Genomic DNA, 7,191 nt, shown 5'->3' with positions numbered 1-7,191 from the left:
TGTGTTCTTAAAAAAAAAAAAAAAAAACACTTGACTGGTGTACACACATTCTGGAGACACAGAAGGTAAGAAGGGGAAAAAGCCACACAGAAGGTGAGGTGATGAACTGAAGTCAGATGGTAGGAAGTAAAAGATACTGCAGAATGAAAAAATTTAGGAAAGAGGAGAAAACAGTGAGGGTGAGGAGAAGATTCATATGGAAGTCTGTTTCTGCCACATAAAAAAAGGTTTACCCAAAAAAGTTTTTTTTCTCACAATTGCAACTTTTTTAGGCAGTTGGGCAGCGTCACCTCCTCTGTAGTGCCAGAAAGCTTCACATATTTAAAATAAAATGTGCTTCAATCAATAAAATCACATGATATTAATCTGAGCCTCTGAACCCTGGAGAGAACTCTGTCTAACAATCAGCTCTGGAGGAGACGGAACAAGACAGATGAAGCAGAGGAGCCTCGTTCACACACCAACAGCTTCAAACTTCAGACCCACAACATGGTTACCGGTGGAGGCACCAAAAACGTTGGATGTTTATAAGTAAATAAAGTCAGAGTTTATTTATTTATATATTTGTATTTGCATTTTTATGTAATATGCCAATTAAATGCTTTAAATGAGTTTAGTTTTCACAGACTACTAAAATAATCGATAGCTGCAGCCCCAAATATAACTACTAAATATAGTTATAGTGTGTGTGTGTGTGTGTGTGTGTGTGTGTGTGTGTGTGTGTGTGTGTGTGTGTGTGTGTGTGTGTGTGTGTGTATGTAGTGTCCTTGTAGATCTGGACTTCACTCACAGATGCTGAAGGAGCTTTAACTGAATTTGATCCTTGTCCTGGTTTCTCCTCCACAGCTGGATCTTGAGCTGCAGCTGGTTTCTCCTTCACAGCTGGAACTTGAGCTGGATGTGGGTGGACTCTGGTTGTGGTGGTTCCTCTCAGTCTCGCGCTCCTTATGAGATTAAAGTGTTGATGGAGCTGTAACAGAACAGAGACACTGCTCTTACACACTGCTGTTAGTCTTTATGCCGACACCAAGTCAAGTCAAGTCAAGTCAAGTTTATTTGTATAGCGCTTTTCACAACAGACATTGTCTCAAAGCAGCTTTACAGAAAACAACAGTGAAGGTGAATGGTGTGCGTTTGTCCCTGATGAGCAGCCGTGGCGACAGTGGCAAGGAAAAACTCCCTTAGATGATATGAGGAAGAAACCTTGAGAGGAACCAGACTCAAAGGGGAACCCATCCTCATATGGGTGACATCAAAAGTTTGGTCATAAATCTTTCAACAATACAGAACAATTTGTGATCATCATAGATCCAGCATCAGCTTCTCCATGCCAGGGCCTTTAAACACTCGGCATCTACTTCTCCATGATCATCCATAGGTCCATAATCTTCATAATCTTCATCTTCATAATCACCAGCAAAATCACCCCCTGATGCTGACTGAAATCCCCTCATATGACCAAACCCACCCTTTATATTAATAGATTACACTTTAACGTCGTTAAAAAGTTTGCCGTCAAGATTCTCTTTCACCAAATTTGCCGCCTCTTGAGATTTTAATTGGAAGAGTTCAGACCCTTTTGTCTCCGTCTCGTAACCGACAACCTTCAGGAGGGACGTCATGTCAACACACAATTCATATTAAACAGATCTAATACAGGACTTTAGTAAAACAAACAAATTTATTTTACCACTACTTACACACTTACCAGCTACCTGATGTTCAATAGTAGAAAAATGTTTAATAGAGCGACTGTACGACTGCTGGAACAGTGAGTTTCCAAACTTTATGGGTTTTTATTCTCTTTGAAACACTGAGTTTATTATTTATTATTAGAGCTGCAACAATAATCACATAATAATCGATAATGAAATTGGTTGTGAGTGAATGCTGTTATCCTCATCATGTGAAAATGGTGTAGTTTATTGAAGTGTTATTGTGTAAACTGTTTGTTTGTAACTTCGGGAGTCGCACTGGATCTGTTCTGTCGTGACTCGCGAGCATCAGGTTGCGCAATCGACTCGATCAGTTCGAATACTGTTTTTACTTTATTTATACTGATTATTTTCCTGTAATATCACATTCCCAATGTATTATCTATACTGTAGAATTGTCTGTGTCATGTGATTTGATCACATTTTGTTTATATTAGAACAAAGAGAGCTGCATCAGACATGCCACCACCCAGTGCTGCTAAAAAGCCTCGACTTGCTGCACCTCACAAACACACAACACAATCCCTCATCACTAGTGCATTAAAAACACTGCAGGATTCCTGTGATGATGTTTTATCTCCAAACTGGATTGATGCACTACTTAAAGGGAAATGTGAACTTCCTTCTCTCACAGAGGAAGAAAAATCTGTCATTTCCAAGTTTTGTGTGAACGAGGTCAGTGATTATCTTCTGTTTTATTTAGTGTGCATTCAATTCAAACGCATGCATTTAATTTAGTGTACATGCAATTCTATAGCTCTTGATTTGAGTTTTATCAGTTTTAATAGTCAATCCTTAATTCACTGGTCCTGATGTTCTGAAATTGAACAGTAGATATAATTTGTCATGTAAAAATGTTTACTCCAGGTTTTGGTTTATGCAAAGTCGAGTAGTTTTCCTAAACCTAATCTACAGTCCAGTCTTAACCCCCTAATATTTGTTTTAAAAACATGATTGGTTGAACTTTTTTTGGTTGAAACTTTTCTTCTGTCTCATTTAGTCGTTAGCAGAGACGTTTCTGAAAGCGGTTTTGGAGTAGATCAAGGCGGAGAAAGAGTCTATGGGACATGAACTCCTGCAGTCTCTCTGTAGGGTTTATGTGGGCTTGTGTCAAAAGAGAGGAGACTCTCATAAAGCACAGGCCCTCGCCTACAGATTTCTTAAAGAAGGTGAGATTATATTGACATTTCATTATATATTTACTAAAAAAAAAAAAAAAATAAATAAATAAATAAATAAATAAATAAATAAATAAATAAATAAATAAATAAATAAATAAATAAAAGGTATATAAAGAAGCCAGTTGTGTTCTGTTTTTGGTTCTGTTTTTCTTCCTATACAGTGTATTTTAAATATGTGATATCATTTTATTTCCTTTGCAGACTTTTCTCAAGCCCCAAAACTGATAATGGTCATGGTGACAGCATGGCCAAGTGTTTTCTCCTGTAACAGCCCTTTATGCAGAGCCGTTCACATCGTGTGCAAAATGAAGGCATACGGAAAGGTGTATTACTTGCTCAGCAAATATCTGCACTGGGATACAGTAAGTAGCTGATTCTCATCACAACAGTCACCAGAACAGTCATTAAACATCCTTTTTCAACTGGAATTTTTATGTGTTTTACTTCATTCTTAATCTACTTTTAATTTCCAATGTCCATGTGATCTATGGAGCAAATTTATTATAAATTCATGTAGAATTAAATCAATAAGTATCTATCACTATTCTACATCACTATTTTAGTCTTTTTTTATTAGTGTAGTGTATAAGTGCTGATAACCAGCAGCAAAGAAACTGCACTTAACTCCAGCGTTAATGACGCTGTTTATGATCAAAATGATCAGATCAGTGCAATAAACATGCAAATAAATCTGTGTTTCATAATATACTAATAAAGGAAGTGATATAGAACCATGTGACACTGTGCTCACTACTGAATAAACAAACTAAATCTGTGCCTCAAATTACATACTCATGTACTATTCTAGAGCATTATTTACTCCTGCTACTGTCTGATACATAAACCCTTTAGAAACGTGTGCTACTTTGCATGTGTATCTAAAATCTTTTCTAGGACTCCTCCTTACATAAGAGTAATAAATGGAAGTTATAAAAAGAGCAGAATGCACAGTTAGAGCTCTACCTCAGTATTTCAATCATCTGCACTTGTGATTGGTTGTGACCTTTCAGTTATGATCATATTATTGTTAACATTGTTTCATTGATCTGGTTTTTAAAGAAAAGATGTATTTTCTGCCAGGAGCCTCCTGGAGACAGCTACAGAGCCATCACCAGCACACTGAAGGCTCTTCTGAAAGACAAAAGTCTGACTTTCCAGAAGAGCAGTTGGTATGGTGATGATCTCTGTCCTGCTGCCTGGGACTACGTATTCAGCCTGGACCTTCTCTGTGCACAACTGGGCTGGATTTGGACCGACTCCCATGTTATACGGTACTGATTGTGAAACTGCTTCAACGTGTTTAATTCTCATCTTTCTAGTTTTTTTGAACATTTAATAGATTGCAAACCGGCAAATGTGAGACTCATATGAGACAGTGTGTGTACCAAATACTGCAAAATTTCCATTCTTGTTGCATAAACTTACAATTGATGGTATTCTATTACCGCCACAAAAAAACTTAATATGTCCAATTTTTTATTTAACAGAAAAAGTGTGTGGCTCATTTTGAATACTTGGCTGAAACAAATACAAACAGAGGAAACAAAGTTCAGAAACGTCTCTGTAGCAGCAATATTCAGGCTACTTGGTAAGTTTCCTGTAAATTCTGTTTTAGAGCATTTTCTCACATTATTTCTGGATTCTTCTGTTTTTTACTCATGTTCTTTGTCCATCTCAAACAGGGCGACTTGGCCAAAATGGCCTTAAGGAGAACGTGGCAGCATCAGTCGAGGATCTGGTGAAACGTGTAAATGAGTTCAGGGGGCAAAATGGTATCAAATAAACAAGTCCTTTATCAATCTTTATCTTTATTCTCTGATGTTTAGTTCTTTATCAACAGAAGAGTGCTTCAGCAAGTCCTAATTTTATGATGGATTTTGTGTGCAGATTTGCCGTGGGAGGTGCAGCTCGCAGTGGTTTATGCCACTCATGATCTGGCACCCAGCAGCCCCAAAGTCGCTCTGAACGCTTTGGAGTCGTGGAAAAAAGACCTCACAAAGCCCGTTCCTCCAGCCGTCACCAAGTGCCTTCAGCAGATCAGCTTCCTCTGTTCTCACATAAAGACAAAAAAAATGATCACAATAAATAATGTTTAATAGATTAGGTTTTTTAAAATATTTTTGTACAAAAATAAATAAAATACATAATAGATCTGCACAGTGTTATTGATTGTCTCTTTACAGTGGCGGGTCGTGCATTTCACACATAATCATCTGCCTTCAGTCCCAATCATCCTCTTAATAACATCAATATGATGCCACAGCTGTAGAAACCATCATTATTATACAGCATATAATACATGCAGTATAACAGAGCGCATGCAGATTCTTGTGCATTTTCCTCGCATTACAGTTTTCCTGCTGTTTTTAAATTAAGTCAAATTATGTGTTTTTGTACAGATTCTACAAAGAAAATGCAAAAAGTATAAATGGCTCATGAAAAAGCTTAACAACTTTTGGTTGACCTTTATTTAATGTCCTTTATACTTTAATAACACTTTAACCCAAATTCATTTTTAACAGCACAAATTGTATTAATGCGCAATTAATGCAGCACACGTTTTTCCATTTTTATTAAAAATATAAATAAATAAATAAATAAATATTTTTAAAAAAAGGGGAAAATTGAAAACCTTAACACAACAAACATTTATTCACGACATCCTTTCTTTTCCTCAGATATTGTTAGAATTTTATCATGTAAAAAGTTCAATCTTGGAGAGGTTTTCCATACGATCTACAATGTCTTTTCTGATCAGGGAAGAATCACACAGCACACAGAATGGCGCAAATGTTCTTCTTTAGTTTATTGCAGATAACAGACAAGTAAATATACACACTGGATAAAACCCGAGCTAAAACTGTTCCTGATTGGGTAAGAAAACATAGTAACCAGGGATGTGTGAACTCAGGGTTTAGCTCTGAAGCTGGAAACACACCTGCTCCCCGTCAGAAGAAATGGTTTGATCTGTTTCATAAGGTTTGTGCTGACAAAAAAGTATAAGAGAAGATGATTAAACACATTTCCCATAACCTAAAGGTCTTTATTTGTACAGAGTGAGAAATGTCCAATGCAGGTCCACGGCCAGTCGAAACTTTTTGGTGGACCACAGAAACGTCTTTGTGGATTCCACCCTCCTAAAGTGTTCATTTCAGACTTTCAGGTAATCCTCTCTTTCATGTCACGTCACTGTGAACCTGCACAACTATATTTGTGACCAAACTCATGTGCTTTCATATCACTTGACTTCTGCCCTCAGACTCTCACTAGTGTACAGAGATGATTGTGGATTAAACATATTAATGTGTGAATGATAGATTTTGCAATGTTTCTTCTTATTTAGATCTGTAAAAAATACCAAGACTAAAAGGTGAATAAAACCTGTTTTCCACACTCTTTATTGTTCTTTTACCAGGTCGTAAGTGTTCCACCTGCTGCAAGTGTTCCACCTGCTTTACTCCACTCCTACTGCTGTAGCGCCCCCTACCTCCACCCCCACCATTATACAGCCTGCACTTACATTATCACTGCTCATTCATTATTTTCATATTTCAGTATTTACTCCACACGCAATTATCTCTGGAACGTCCCCAAAGCCTTTTATAGTCATATTGTCTTTTATTGGATAGAAGATTATTTGTGTTTTCTTCAAAAGGGAAATCAGATCTTTTCATTTCCAGCACATGTATGATTTTACATGAATGTCAGTCTGTTCTGTCGCCTCTCTTTTTTAGTTTACAAAGTCACGGTTTCCTTCATCTGCATCCAGTCCTGCTGTTTCTTTGAGTTCTGCTCCTTTAACCATTTCTTCCTGGTGTTTAGAGTCACTCAAGAATTTGATATTGTTTTACCGTTTATAAATATTGTTTGCTAATAATATACAGTTGTGTAATGATTCTGTTTTTGTGGATTTAATATTTGTATCTATTGTTGTTTATTATTTGGTTGTTTTTTTAAACCCACTTTAGAACTTTTTAATCATAAATGTTTATATTTGTTGTTAAATACCCCTCACTAATATGTACATAATTTGTAAATAGTATTTGTATCTTTGTGTGTTTGCATCTATTATAATTTATCATGTGACATTTTTGTAGCATTTTCAGTAATTAAAAATAAAATGTTTTATTGTTCATAGAACAGTGACTCGTGAATTATTCTGTGAACCTGCTGAACCCATTATCATCTTCATTATTATTATTATTATTATTATTTAGTAGAATAAAAAATATATATAACATAAATATAAAACATGTCCCATAAAATAAAAAAGAGACTTTTGATAAAATAAGTGT

The sequence above is a fragment of the Silurus aristotelis genome (genome assembly GCF_946808225.1).
Source record: "Silurus aristotelis genome assembly, chromosome: 3".
Lineage (NCBI taxonomy): Eukaryota > Metazoa > Chordata > Actinopteri > Siluriformes > Siluridae > Silurus > Silurus aristotelis.
The sequence above is the reverse complement of the archived record's forward strand: the minus strand, read 5'-3'. Positions refer to the sequence as shown.